This window comes from Ambystoma mexicanum, chromosome 2p (assembly GCF_040938575.1).
Source record: "Ambystoma mexicanum isolate Mex_15411 chromosome 2p, UKY_AmexF1_1, whole genome shotgun sequence".
In the NCBI taxonomy this organism is placed as follows: Eukaryota; Metazoa; Chordata; class Amphibia; order Caudata; family Ambystomatidae; genus Ambystoma; species Ambystoma mexicanum.
In genome coordinates, this window is record NC_090923.1 from 1,164,072,370 (window position 1) to 1,164,088,362 (window position 15,993).

A 15,993-nucleotide genomic window follows, 5' to 3' on the forward strand; every position below is an offset into this window, starting at 1 on the left:
TTTGGTAAACTCTGGACATGTCCTCCAGGAGCTCTTGTAAAACACTTTGCGGCTTGGTGCTCTCTTTAAGCTTATGCTGCTTACAGCTTGTTTTGAGATGGTCCCACACTTATGTCTTCACTTAGGACACTTTCACAGTCTCTTAATGTACCCTTGGCTACTTTGTGTGGGACTTGATCCCCTTTTAAAATCCCCCACTCCTGGGTTATTTCTTTTATGTGCTTCCATCATCTGTCTCTCTTGATAGTATTTTCTCATGTTCCTTAGAAGCTGTGCTGGGGCTTGGCTTTAACCATTCTCTCTTCTCACAAAACCTTTTCCCTTCTACCAAGCGTAATGGTCTCCAGTACTTCTTTCTTCTCAGGCAGCAGTTTCCCCATTGCTGTTCTCGCTGGACTCTGGGCGTCTCAGTGCGTCGTTCATCAATGATACGAAAGTCACAGGTTTTATTCTGCCCCTCCAAGGCCCAATCTCGTCAGGCGGCTTATCCTGCAAAATATACTCTACTCCTCCTTCCTCCCCTCATCTCAGATATACATCTTGTCTAAGAGACATCGTCTTTTCCTCTTTATTTTAAATTCACTTCAGCATTGCCTACAGCCAAATATAAAGATGGTACATTCTTCTCAGCAGGTAGTCGCATACACGCTGATCTGTTGGGCAATCTAGGGAGTCCCTCATAGGAATCAAAGTCCTTGTCCCCCCCCCCTAAGGGGAAAGACACTCACTTTCAGGTTCCACTTGCCCATGGTTCTATGTCATTTCATCGACAGATTTTTTTACGATGGGGGTTTATACGAATATTTTTTAACAAAAAAAACCTCCATTTTCAGGACACTTCACAAGATGGGGGAAGGAGAGTTCCAGTGACGGCCACCACACACAGACAGACAACGGCAGGCGACCCTCCTGCCACAGTTGAAGACGACCTTTCAGTGCAGGATCCCTTGAAGCTGGTATCCTAAATTCAGCATGAAGGAGACTACCGAAATTCTGACTGCAAACATGGAACAGCGACGGTTCTAGAGAGGTAGCAGACTGGCTAGCTGGTCAGTCCACTGGGTGGTCTGGGGACACTTCTGAAGGCCCAGGAAAGCCGGATCCTCGAGAACACATTGAGACTGGCTGGTCCCAACAAACCAGGGGATGAAGCACCGCACAGGCATTCGCAGATCTAGTCATCCAAAGGGCTTTGCTGGGCCAGACACAGGAAGGGATGGTGGGCCTCTTCAGGAGTCTTCTTCGAATCTTCATTCGGCTGCTTTTTTTTTTTTTTTTTTACAAAGGATTCTTGGCTCCAACGCTGATTTGAAGAAATGGCTGCAGGAGGAATCCTCTTATCCAAAATCCTGCTGGAACCAAGTCCGAGCCCAATGGTAAGGGATCTGCAGCATTCAAACAGCCAGCAAAGGTCCAATCAGGGACCACTGTTGGTTTCACCGATACACCACATCCAGACTTTCAGGCACCAGGGATGTGGAATGGGACCACCTTCCACCCCCTTCTTGGCGCCACACACACAAGCCTGCGAAAGAAGCAAAACTCTTGTGACGCGGCCATTATAGGGCACTAGCCACATTTACGAGCCGTACATGGTCAACGTGGATGTACACACTAGAAATAAAACAAAAATTGTAAAAATATAATTGCTGCCACAAGCTCGTCTGAGACTGGAAGGACGCCTGTCGTTGCTTGTGTGCAGAGAACGTAGCTGGAACTCCACTTTCTCCAAACTGTAAAGTATCCTGAGAATATCTGCATCAGTGTTTCTTGCATTTCTTCATCAACAGAGGTTGCATCTTGCAGATGCACCAGACCGGAAGAATCCTCAAACTCGCAACTCCTGGTCACCTCTCACCGGAACCAATGGTGAAAGAAAGAGCCCCCAGCGACCCTCCAACAATCCACAATGAAATCTGGGAAAATCAGTCAAAGGGTAAGTAAACGCAGTATCACTGTCCCTCCTTCGCCTCCATAGGAGGGAATTGGGAATATGTCCTGCTGTTTCCTAATTTCTATTCCACTCAACTTTTGGTCATTGTACCTGGTCGGGTATCCTGAAGTACAAGAAAACATTTACTTATCTTTAGTAACATTGTTGAAGAATCTTTGGAGCTATCACCAACACAAGTACATTAACACTTAACTGCAGAGGCACCATCCTGTTGACTAACATTGTGGCTCCTGTGACTTTTGGGCACCAGGCCCCATTCTTCTTAGGGTTTGGATTGTTTAAGTTATGTTATTGACATGCAAGTTGATGGTATCATTTATTACATCTAATCTACTTACCTTTGTTTTGTTTTTTTATATACTCTTTTTTATTAGTGGTAACAAAAAGGCCAACCCCACCATTGCACAGTTCATTTCACAGTACAACAGGAATAAATTGGTTCAATGCAGTTTAACAAAACAATATCATGGTGACAGGTCATCATCAGTAATCATATTGCACAGGTAAACTCTAAACGGACCCCAAATGTCTTTGGGTCTGCACGTTGAAGGTTGGGTCAAAACAAACTGCTCCTCTGACTCATTGACATGTGTCAATTCTTGTAGGAATTGGTTCATGCTGGGTGGCAGAGCGCTTTTCCACTTCAATAAAATACATTTTTTGGCAACCGCACATGAAATGTTGAATAGTCTTCTGATTTTTTCTGAGTGCTTGCCTATGTCCCCAAACAGATATTTCTGGGGGGTCAAATCGGGGGGAACCTGAGTTATTTCTTCCAACATTTCTGCTATTGCCCTCCAGAACCCCACAACCACCGGACAGTCCCAGTACATATGAAAGGAACCGGCCTGAGGAGCATTGCATTTGGGGCAGGCATCCGGTGCGAACTTAGCGATCCTGGCCGGCGTGTAATGTAATCTATTTAGAATTTTAAATTGGATCAACCTCCGGCCAGAGTTAAGTGAGATCTTTTTAGTTAGTGAACAGTATCTGGCCCATTACTTCTCTTCAATGGGAACTTGTAAGTCTGCCTCCCACCGCTCCCTTATCTGATTCGCTGTGGGGGTGTGGGTCTGGACTTCAGTGTATAGCCTAGAGATTCCCATGCCATTTTTAGCTGTCACTAGTTGTATATATGGATGTGGTGGAGGTTCGTCCGGGAAGAGAGGCCACCTTTTTTGAAATGCAGATCTCATACGGTAATATTGCAGCGTTTTCAGTGGACCATCTCCCAGCGCCCTCAGCAACAGACCCAGGTCTGAAAACGTGCCATTGACAAACATGTCACCAAGCTTCATTTCACAGTTAGGGTCCCAGGATTCCTGTATGCTCGTGTCATATGAAGGAGGAATTCCCAGAAAGTTCCACAGAGGTATCTCAGGGTTAAAGGGGGCCTCAAGTCTAAGCCTTTTGTATATAGCTTCCCATGCCCTGACTGTGCAGCTAACTGGATTGTATTCACACGCGTCTCTATAGCGTGGATCAAAAATGACTGATTGTATGTTTGTGGGATGTGCAGTATATTCTTCTATCCATGCATGGGGTGTGCTGTACTCGTCATTGTACCAATATTTAGCAAATTGAGCCTGGGCCACATAATAGTAAAGCTCGAAATCAGGGGCTGATATACCTCCCGAAGAATAGGGTTCTGTCATTTTTTTCCCAGCTTATCCTCGCTGTCTTACCGTTCCAGAGAAATGTTACCGCCATGGATCTGAGTTTGGCGAAGGCTCTGCCAGGCCATATAGGGATGTTGACAAATAGATAAAGAAGTTTAGGTAGGATAACCATTTTAAGAATAGCGACTCGTCCGACTAAAGAGATCGGGAGCCGCCCCCACATCTGGAGCTTGGCTGTTAGTCTGCAGGGAGCTGTCGTGGTTATCTGAATATAATGTAAGCTTATTTCTGGAGACGAGATTTCCCAGGTATCTGATACGGTCTTCAGACCATTTGAGTCCATCTGTCACTGTGGGGCACTGGGTGGCCGGTGTAAGCGGAAATATTTCCGATTTGGCCTAGTTTAACGTGTACCCAGAGTAATCTGCAAACTCCTGCACCTCTGCCACAATGGGTGTTATATTGAGTTCAGGTTCCTTGACATATAATAGAGTGTCATCCATATAGAGTGATATTAGCTGGGTAGATCCCTTCATTTTGATCCCTCTATCCGCATGTCTGAGACGGACCGCGGCCGCCATTGGCTCAATGGTTAATGCGAACAGCAAGGGCGAAAACGGGCAGCCCTGTCTGGTTCCCCTCCCCAACTGGAACATCTGGGAAACGGCTCTATTGGTCAGGACACGAGCCCCAGGCTCTGTGTACAGTAATTTCACATATATCTTATGAAGTTGGGCCCCATCCCAAACGCCTCCAGAACCGCAAGGAGATAGACCCATGAGACAGAATCAAACACTTTTTCAGCGTCAAGGGATATGGCCACTGCGCTCCTCGCGGGATCTATTTGTGCCATTATGCCAAAGAGTCTTCGGAGGTTCAGGGCCATAGATCGTGCAGGGATAAATCCGTTCTGATCAGGATGTACTAGGGTAGGGACTGCCGGCAGAAGCCGATTCGCCAGGACCTTTGTAAATATTTTAGCATCGGTATTTATGAGTGACAGGGGCCTGTAGGACGAAACGTCCTGTGGTGGTCGCCTAGGCTTATGTAGTACGGTTAATAGCTTCTCTCATAGTTGGGGGTAACCTGCCGGACTCAAGTGCCTCCTCCCACACCTGCAGTAGTATCGGAACAAGCTCCTCGTGAAATTCTTTGTAGAATTCAGCTCCTAACCCATCCGACCCTGGTGCCCTGCCCGAAGCCAATGCTTTGACCGCTTCTACAATCTCTTCTGCAGTCACCGGTTGATCTAGAGCTAGGCGTTCTTCATCGGGGAGTTTAGGAAGGGAGAGAACCTCAAGGTATATCTTAATTTCTGCGAGTGTTTTCTTATCTTTATTTGAATATAATTCCTTGTAGAATTCCATAAATTCCCCATGAATGTCTTCATCTCTGAGCAGTACCCTCCCCTGTACAGTGTGTATACTTGTGATCTGTGTGGGTTGTCTATCGTGCTTGAGTAAGTTGGAAAGCGTCCTGCCAGCCTTGTTACCCTCCCTGTATCTGCGCGCGCGTATAGGGGCCGCCACGTATCGGACCTCCCTTATGGCGAACTTATCAAACTCTTGAAGGTGCGTGTGTATATTGGCTAATACTGCTTTGTCTTACGTGTTCGTGTATGTTTTCTCCAGAACATCTAGTTTGCTTTCGATAGTCTACAACTCGGTACTCACAGCCTTCAGCATACCCGTACTTTTGGACATCAATACACCCCTTATCCAGACCTTGAAGGATTCCCACACCACTGAGTATTTGTCAACTGATCCCACATTGTTGGATAGAAACTCTGATCTCAGCATGGAGTGCTTCTAGTGTTCCCGGGTCACCCAACATTCCACCCGGCATCCTCCACCTCCTTGCAGGGCATGGGGCATTCCAGAACACTAGTTCCAACATCACTGGGGAATGATCTGACAAAGTTTGAGGAAGGATTTCGCACTCCCCCACCACAGCCATCAAAGACATGGAAACATAATCAATCCTAGACTCCGAGTCATGTACCGAGGAATAAAACGTATATCCCCTGCAATCAGGATGCGTTTCACGCCATGCATCTACCAGCAAAAGTTGTGACAAAACACGTCTCAAATTTAGTACTGCCCTACTTGGGGTTCTAACCACCTTCGAGGATCTATCAAGAACCTGGTCCAAGGCCAGATTGAAGTCTCCTCCCCATAACACATTCGGAACATCAAGTGACATAATTATCTGGTATAAATCCATGTAAAAAGCAGGGTCATCAATGTTCGGCCAGTACGTGTTGACCAGGAGTATTTGTTGAGTAGCCACCTCCCCCCAGACCATGACATATCTGCCCAGAGGATCAGCCTTGTGACAACCCACCCTGAACCCAAGGCCTGGATGAATAAGCGTGATCACCCCTCTAGACTGGGATGAATAGTCAGTGTAGAACCTCAGGGGACCTCACCTGGGCAATATATGGGCGTTGCTAAATCCTACTGCATGGGTTTCTTGTAGCATCAGGATTTGGAATTATGCCTGGCAACATAGTTGGAAATCTTCTTGACCTTAACCTTATTTAATCCCCGCACATTCCACGTCAGGAGTTTAACCGCAAGCCCAACACCGGGGCTCTGAAATGGAGCATTAGCCATTGTCAAACTCAACAGGTTTACAGTAATCGTGCAACTCAATCGGTGCCAGCCTCGATGCCACCATAATTTTACTTTTCAACCAACAAGTCCCCTCCAACCACTTCACACATGAACATGGCTCCGTAGAGTGGCACCAACCTCTAACAAGATGCCACCATAAGTCAATACAAGAGCTGAATTCACCAAACCCCTCACCCTGTCCCATCCCCCCCACCCTCATCATCACCCCCCAACTTGACGATGTGTCCAACAAAATGTATGGAATATTCCGCGGGTGGCCATGTTGCTTCACATGGCCACCGATCAGGTCCAACAACTCCACCAACCAAATTGCCTGGTACAGCTTGATCCGATACGTATCGTGAATATAGCCTTAGAAAGGGTTGACAGTCAAGTGTCTCTTAGTCTGCAGGTCTGGGTCTGTTTTGTGCCGGTCTGCCCCCTCTAGGAGGAAGGGGTATGGACGTTTCAATATATTGCGTGACTTTGGCCAGAAATTCAAAGAAATGGGCCCTTCCCGCGTGCTGAATCCTCATTTTTGCCAGGAACATCAAAGCATATAGGATCTGCCGTTCTCTTAGGAGCCTCTTGACTGGCTCGTAGGATCTTCTGGTTGCCTGCACCCCCCCCCCCCAGGAAAAATCTGGGTAAATGTGAATGCGACTTTCCTCATATTGGAGGGTGCCCGCCTCTCTTGCCTTACGTAGGATTGTATCTCTGTGCCTGTAGTTGAGGAGTTGCGCGATTATACTACGTGGTGGTGCGCCTGGTTTGGGTGCCTGGGCCAATGTGCGGTGTGCTCGTTCCACCAAAAAATGTTCAGAGAATGACTCCGGTCCAAACAGGGTTTTAAGCAGTATCTCGAGTTGTTTCTCTATTTGGCCTTTGCCAAAAGATTCAGCTATGCCCACCACGCGGATATTGTTTCTCCTGGAGCGCGACTCTAAGTCCTCGCATTTGTTCTGTAGTTTCGCCATGTTTTCTTTGATTTGGGTGATGTCACGGCTGCGATGTGAGATAGTGTCTTCGTTAGTGCTTATCCTGCTTTCGGTTTCTGCTATACGCAAACTTTCTTTCTCCACTCTAGCCTTTAAGGAGCCGATAGTGGACACTATGCCATCTAATTTCGTGTTGACAGCGCAGAAACCATGCTGCACTATTGTGGTTAAGTTGTCTAAATTCTCACTAGGCTCAGTAGTGGGGGCCTCGTCAGCCGACGTAGCCAGTCTGACTGCCCTTGTAAGTGTCTATTGGGCCTTTCTTCCGTTTACCCCGAGTTTTGGAACTTTTTCCCCCCCGACTTCTGTGGGTCGCCCATGATACTGTCGGAATCGTGTTCCGAAGCGGTGCAGTATACTGTTAGCCGAATTTCTATTCGCCGTCCTCCCTTGCTCCTTATGCAGTGTCCGAGCCCTGGGAGTGGATCAGATTAAGGGGCTAGAGGCGTTATGAAGGTTACACAATGAGCCCCCAGCCGGAACTTGGTGGTCCGAATGGACTGTGTTCCCCCCACGTGCAGTACTCTACGCTTACCGCATTCGAAGTGCTTAATACTTCTGTGTCGTTTTAAGGGGGTTTCTGAGCCGCTCCGGTCCGCAGCTGCTGTATATGTTGGGGGTCTCCACCCAGCTTGGTCCCCCACGCGGGACGTGCTCCGTATTCAGCAGTGCAAGCTTGTGCCCCCGGAGGTCCCGTGGCACGTACTACGGTGTGCCTGGGAGCCGGAGCAGATCACCCGAGCATGGGCCCGCCCAGTGCCGGTATCGGGGGATGGATTCGGGGCATGTGTACCACCGGGATTCGCCGATCCAACGGGACGGCAGATAAAGTATATCGGCTCAGTGAGGATTGTCGCTGGGCCTGCAAGCCGCTGCCCCCGGAAAATAATGTGTCCTTTTTCGGCCACTCATCCGCCGCCCAGCCGTGCCTTCTTACCAGATGTTCCTGGCCCCGGGCCTCCTCACGGTCCTGAATCGTGGGCCCGCCGCACGCCTCACCCCGTGTCGTAATGCAGGTTCCGGAAGAGGCTTTTTTTGGAGCTTAACGGCCGCGGGCCGCCACACACCGGGGCCAGACTGGAACGTGGGTCGGTTCGTCCGACTGAACCACCCGCGTCACGGCCAACCCAGAGACCGCAGCGTATTACCAGCAGGGCGTAGGGCCTGGGCCGCAGTTTAGGCTCCTCCCATCAGGGGCCTCGGTCCTTCAGTCGCGCAGCGGCACTCGCATGGATCTCCCTGGAGCTCGGCGCAGGATATATTCAGCCTCGTGTGTCGGCCGATCTGCCTGGGGCTGTATCTCCGGCGTTCCTGGCCTCTGATTCAAAGGAGTTCGACTGACCCACCACGGATGGCTGGGCTACCTTCCCAGAACGTTTAGGATGCGCAGGCAATGTTAAAACGGATTATATGGCGCAGGATATCTTAGTGGAGCGGGAGCTCTGGAATCAGGCGGCCATTTCCATCGTGCGCAACAGCGCCCCCCCCACCTTTGTTGTTGAAGTCATTTCATGTACATTTGAACCATTGGTGAATGCACACATTTCGATAATACTACTTGTTAGATTCATTTCACAGTGTTACCAGAAGGCCTATAATAAATGTTTTCTACTTACTATCTAAATCGAATTAGTGTGTGCCATACTCTACAAATCATTGAGAGCCCCTGACACCACTCATACTCTGAGAATAAGCCTTGACTGCTCTCCATAAACTACCTTGATTGGGTTTTTTGCTAACCTCTCATTGTTCCCTTTCACTATATCTAGGACGGCCTCCCAAAATCTGTCCACCAGGCCAGATTCTAGAAATCAATCCTAACAATGCCACACTGGGCTGAGCATCAGGATCAGCCTGAGGGAGGAATGCCAACCTCTGGGGTGGTATCTAGACAACAACATTCTTTAACATAGATGCTATCCTAACCAAACTGTCTTCCCCATTTTGAAACCCCTCAAGGAGTTTTGATGGACTGAGGGGCTCGGAAATGAAAGGGCCGAGCCATCATCTTGGTCAAAGATGCCCTGTAAAGAGCCCATATGATCCATTCCAGATTTAGTGATAAACCTCAAAGTCATGGGCTCCTCGACAGCGTATTTCAATGGGCCTCTCTGAGTTGGCATGGTAAAGCATCGAACACCATGGCAGCCGCTGAGGACACTGGTGGCGCTGAGAGCTCTTTAATTCTGTCCGAGGCTTTTACCATTCCCGGGCTCTTAGGCTCACGAGGATGATGGTACTCCAAGACTGCCGGCTTTTTTGAGCACACTGGGGTTAAACTGTTTTCTTCACCAAAGTGGAGGAAATGGGCAGACTAGCTTTGTCGAAGACCTGTAACATTTTTAAGCAGCACTCTAGGCACTTTTCTGACAAAGCAGATTTTACATGAAAATGTACCAGTGTGTCAAGGGTTGAATCTGTGGAAAAGGGCCTCATCGTCGAGGACAAAGAATGAATGTCGGGAGTCTCACCTTAAGCGGGATCTCTTTCAGTGCATTTTGTACCGTTTTGTCTCCCTTTCCTGCAGTTTTTCCGATCAAGGAGCCTTTGCCTTATCGGATATACAATTCAACAGTAACATACTGGGCAACTTTGAAGCCGAGTGATCCAGTGGCAATTTGAATGCTCTTTACTTTAAGGCTTTAGGCGGGATGTTCTGGTATGAGCCACAATCACTCACAACATGGTTGGCAAAGAGGCACCACAGAACGATTCGGTGTGGGCCGTTCAGTGACATTTTGGTGTTGCAATTCTGACTTTTTTAATTAATAACCCCAAGGGCTTCGGCGTGTACATAGACAACTATTTTTTAAGATTTAAAAGAATTTCTTCAAAGGTGCATCAAAATATTTCTGAGGCATTGAAGTGTTCACGAGAAACATGCTGGGCATACAGAAAAATGGAACAGAGGTCATAGGGCACCGTGCGTGGCATTTATATTGAATTTTCTGTCTGGAGCCAGGTGAGAGAAAATGTTTCCAAGATCTGCTAGTGATGATAGGAAAGAAATCTTAGATGAGGAATTAGTGCCAGGAAGGAATCCATTAGACGTTTAGTCACTGTGGACTGGTGCTGCGTTATCATTTTTTATGGCCTAACTGGTTTTAAAATCTCCCCCCCCCCCTACTCTCCCCAACCCCCCCCCCACTCCAACTTCAGGTGATTGTAACAGTAATCAACCATAAGTGCATTCATTCTAAAGTGTGTGTGCAACACTTGGATACCTACGATTGTATATAAATATATTCTAGTTTCTTTCTTTCAGTATTCTAGCTTAATGTATCTACTTTAAATAAGTATTGCTATACTTAACTTTGTGGACAATATATTGCCCGACAATCCAATTAGTAGGTTAACTGTACTTCACATCAAGCTCCTAATCTGTAAGCCTTACGGACCAGCCTTGTTGCCAAGTGAGAGTTTGCTTAGCATTTGTTAAACTTCTGCAGGTCCACAAAGGATGGTCCACTAAGGTTGCCTTCCAAAAACCCTATACTGGAAGTGGTTCTGAAAAACCTCCTAGAGAAAGGAACATATTAAACCGTCTTCGTTTCAACGTGCCCAATTATATTAAAAACTTACCATACAGTCATCCGAGAGTGAAAAGGATCATTAGTCTCAATGAAAAAAGATTTGTTAAACTAGACAAAAAGAATGATACATTTGAACATCTTGGCTATCAGAGCAAAGAATGTATCCCAATATCATATCAGCTATACCTAGGGAAACCGATATGACTCAACCCACGAAGCACTGCTGATTTGATTTTTATTTCTAAATATTATGTACAAAGGAAAAAGATCAAGAAAATCATTCTTAAACATTTGAAGATAGATAACAGACAATAGGCATCAATCTTTTTAGGTGTCCACCAGTATTTACGTTCAAGCGTAGAAACAGCTTGAGATATCTAGTGGTAGACACACACAGGTCCAAGAAGATTGGGGTGTTCAAGATTAAGAAGAGTGGTACATTTAAATTTGCTAAACCTATTGAAGACATTCATAGAAAACTAATTTGCAGAGAAGTATACAGGATTGATCGACTAGATTTGGTGGCCCCCCTGGACATGAATGAGGAATGCAATGTGTCTTGCTTTTCTATGGTGTTTTTCATTTTTTACAGATGTTATAATTTGTTTCTCGCCCTTTCTTTAGTTTATCCGGTTCATTCACACAGATCCTTTTATACATCCATTCTATTATTCTCTTGTTTACATAACTGCATGGTCTTTTGATTCATTAGTTTAAAAAAAAAAGCTTTTTCAGTCTATTCTGGTGTTACAGTACATCTCCATGGCTAGCAGCGTCACCACATTCTTGCGGTATGATTGTGTACTTGTGCGACATCACACACTGCTGTGACGTTACTTCAAGTACGTGCATGCTTACAACAGCAATGATAGGCCAGTTTTAGGGCAGATTCTTCTGCCTACTACAGGCACTATATTCCTGCTACTTTTAGTGGATACATGAGTTTATTTAGATGTCCTTCTTTATGTATTTTATTCTTACAGGATTCAGACTCATGTATTTTTTCATTAATTCTTGCCACTTTTTATTGTAACATGAGGTTCCCATGATTACACATGAAGTATTCAGGTACCTCTATTTGAAGACTGGTATTCATCAATGATTCACAGAATCACTCTTTCATTGAATTGTATTTTTATGACTTGAGATTACTGTTAGGCACGATTGTATGAAGTACCCTGTGGGTGGACTACAACAACCCTGACCTCCTGGCAATAGGAACCCAAGCTTCGGTATAAGTCTGTACTCACAGGTTGGTAGCGTGTTGAGCAGCGAGGTTTATCTCAAGATGGGTCAATGTGAGATGTAGGTGAGTTACACAGAGATAAGTATACAAATAAAATCTTACATAAAATCTTACATACAAGGTTTCTTGATTAAACAATTATTAATTTAACAGTCAGTTTGAGTAAGCCTTCTTCAGAAGGGGCAATATAATAGTAACACACAGATGCACTCCAAAATACACTCTTAGTTTCCCTAAATTAGTAAACACCCATTTGGGATGGCACACAGACATTTCCTACACCCTCAGGTGACTTCAAAAGTTAGGACACGGTGGACATTAATATATCACTTTTGCATTTAGGGCAATACTTAGGAGTATGTCAAAGAAACAGATTAGAATAAAACAAGAGTCTCACCAATATTCTGAAGCAGGTAAGTACTATGCAAAGCAAGTTAACCCAAGAGGGCTTAACACACAGTCAGAGGGAATAAGAGTTATTCAGGGAGCCAGGACAGGCGAAAGTCTTACCAGGTTACTCGCCGTAGTGACCACCTTACTCCTAGTCCATAGTCCCCTTTCCCCCATACTTATGGGACATCTCTCCGTCCTGTGGGACAGGACCGGAGCACTTTGTAAAAAGCACCCACATTTTTTTCAAAAATGTGTCCCTCCTTTCTTTCCTGCGCGAGGCCCGGCACGCGGCCGTAACCCCGCCCACCTTGGCTCCGCCCCGCGCATCGCCCATCAGTCCTTTTCTATTGCAGGGTCAAAGACCCATTAGCAATAACAGAGGAACCTTATTAGAGGGGACGGCGGGTGGGCGTATGGAGGAAAGGGGACTATGAACTAGGAGTAAGGTGGTCACTACGGTGAGTAACCTGGTAATACTCCTACGTCCCGTCCCCTTTCCTCCATACTTATGGGAGATTCGCTAGCACTCCTTACAGGAACTATGGGTGGATGGAAAAACCCCTTACTGAAACAGGTTCTTCAGCACAGCCTGGCCAAACTGAGCGTCAGCTCTAGAGCTCATATCGAGGCAGTAATGCTTACAGAAAGCAGATGGGGAGGCCCAAGTAGCCGCTTTAGCGATGGACTCCCAGGGAACATACTTCTGAAAAGCAACCGCGGCTGCCTTACCCCGCACCAGGTGTGCATGGATACCTTTAGGAGGTTTCAGCTTTTGGACGGTGAAAGACTCTGTGATACAGGCGGCAATCCATCTGGAAATAGATGCCTTAGACGCCGGCCTGCCCTGAGGGTTACCGAAGGTCACAAAAAGTTGGGAAGAACTCTGAAGCTCGGAAGTCCTGTCCAGGTAGAACTTAAGAGCTCTTCGGACATCCAGGCAGTGTAGAACCCTTTCCGACTCCGAGGCAGGGTTCGGAAAAAAGACCGGAAGGGAAATCGACTGATTCAGATGGAATTCGGTCACTACCTTTGGTAGGAAAGCTGGGTTCGTCTGAAGGACTACCTTGTCCATGTGAAAGACCAAGAAAGGATGCTTCACCGACAATGCCTGGAGCTCACTCACTCACTCTCCTCGCTGACGTAACGGCGACCAGAAAGGACACTTTCCAGGACACGTACTTTAGGTCAACCGTAGCCATTGGCTCAAAGGGTTTATGGCACATCGCCGTCAGGACGACATTTAGGTCCCATGGCGGATGCAGACTACAAACCGGAGGGTAGATGCGTGTCAAGCCAGCAAAATGTCTCTTCATCACCAGGTTAGTTAGAGAATAAGAACACCAGTCTGTAGAGAGGTAAGCGGAAACCGCTGAGATATAAGTCCTGCAAGACAGAACATGAACCCCTGACTCTGCTAGGGAGGATACGAAGGACAGCACTGTGTTAATCGTTGCCACCCTTGGGTCCAATTCTTTCTCCAAACACCAATGACAGAACCTGAGCCATTTACTCCTGTATTGGGATCTGGTCGAGGGTTTCCTGGCTGCCTGGATAATGCGCATGTTATCCGCAGACAAGCCCAAACGCTCTAGAGACTTGAACTCGGGCACCATGCCGCCAAGTTGAGCGATTGTTAGGCGGGGTGCCACATCTGTTGTTCCCCTTGGTGAAGAAGATCGGGAGTTACTGGTAACCTGATCGGCGGACACACCGACAGGTATTGAAGTTCTGAAAACCAAAACCTGGCCGGCCACCACGGAGCTATCAGTAGAAGAGAACAGTTGACAGAGCTCTTCAACTTCCAAATTGCTCGATGAACTAGGGGGAGAGGCGGGAAGGCGTAAGCTCTCATCTTGTACCATGGAATCTCAAGAGCGTCCCCAAGAGAGGAGGCTCTCAGCCCCCCTCTGGAGGCGTACTGAGGAAACTTCTTGTTTACCGCCGTGGCGAAGAGGTCCACCTCCGGTGTGCCCCAACTCGAGAAAATCCATGAGAGGATCTCTGCCTTCAACTCCTACTCGTAGCTGACCACTGTCCGCCAGCTGAGGGCATCCGCAGTGACATTCAGCTGGCCCGGGATGTGCACTGCAAGCAGCCAGATCCCATGAAGCATGGCCCACTCCCAAATCTGGATGGACAGGTCCACGAGAGGGGGAGACTTCGTTCCCCCTTGCTTGTTTATGTAATACATTGACACGCCATTGTCCGTTCTTATGCGGACCACCTTGTTGACAATGAGCGGTCTGAACGCCTTGAGCGCCAGAAAGATCGCCAGAAGCTCCAAATGATTTATGTGCAGGAGCTTGTCCTGAGGGGACCAGAGGTCCAAGACCTGAAGAAGATCTAACTTCGCACCCCACCCTAAAAGGGAGGAGTCCGTCGTGATCGTCACCATGGGGGCTGGGTCCTGAAAGCCCGCTTCCACTGACAGGTTGCTGAGAGATGACCACCAGTCCAAGTCCACTCATGGAATCCGGAATCATCATCCGCTTGGAATCCGGGTCCACAGCCTGACGCCAGGAACTCCGAAGAGCCATCTGGGTCCGTCTCATTTTGAGACGAGCAAGGGGAAGAGCCAGTACACACAAAGCCATAAGGCCCAGAAGCCTCTGGAACCACCAGGCCGACATGCTCTCCGACTGCGCAAACATCTGACACGTGGCCAACAGATCCGCCATTCTGTCCCCGGTCAGATACACTCGGCAGTCGATCGTGTTCCAACGAAAACCCAGGAAAGTCAGGTCCTGTGAGACCGTCATGGAGGATTTCCACCAGTTCACCGACAGCCCAAGATGGAACAGGAGCTGAAGGAGAGACTGAAGGTTGCCTGCTGTTGCCAACGGACAAGGGCTGCGTAGAAGGCAGTCGTCCAAATAGAGATACACATGGATACCCTGGAGACAAAAATAGGCCGCAATCACCGACATCTTCGTGAAGACACGTGGCGCCGAGCTGAGGCCAAAAGGGAGCACCAACTGGAAGTGATTCTCTCCCAAAGTGAAGCGGAGGTATCTCCTGTGTGGATTCCAAATCAGGATATGCATGTACGCATCCTGAAGATCCACCACGCTGAGCCAATCGCCCATCTGCAAAAAGGAGCGAATCTGGCCGGGCGTGATCATCTTGAATTTCTCTTGGGGTAGGAAAATATTGAACTGGGAAAGGTCTAGGATGGTGCGCAGGCCAGCCTGGTTGTGTTTGGGCACCGTAAACAGCCGGGAGTAAAAACCCTCCCCCTTGGGGAGCGGGTTCCACAGCTCTGAGGTGCAGAAGTTTCTGAACCTTGTCCTTGAGGGAGGGTGAGCCCGACAGCTAAAAAGGAGGGTTGAGGGGTGGGGTAGGGGATAAAGGTAAGCAGAAGCCTGCTCGAGCGACTGACAAGACCCATCTGTCTTCTGTGATGGCCTGCCACGCCTCCCAATGAGACGCAATGCGTCCTCCCACCGGGGTCTCGTGCGAGCGCGGAAAACCCTCATTTGGCAGGCTTATCGGTGGCGGTGCCACCTGAACCTGATGAGGAGGCTGAGGAGCGGGAGAAAAACTGCGTACGCTGTTGTCTACGGCGGTTATTCCCCGCAGGAGTATCCACTCTGCGAGATTTGCAGTCGAGGAAGCCCCTAAAACCAGAGGAAGGT

At 47.8% G+C, this 15,993-nt stretch overlaps 1 protein-coding gene across 5 annotated transcripts in view; it reads right to left on the reverse strand.

Annotated features, from left to right (window-relative positions):
• HUWE1 (HECT, UBA and WWE domain containing E3 ubiquitin protein ligase 1) overlaps nucleotides 1-15,993 on the reverse strand; it is a 2,445,223-nt gene that overhangs the window by 325,669 nt on the left and 2,103,561 nt on the right. The window lies entirely within an intron of this gene.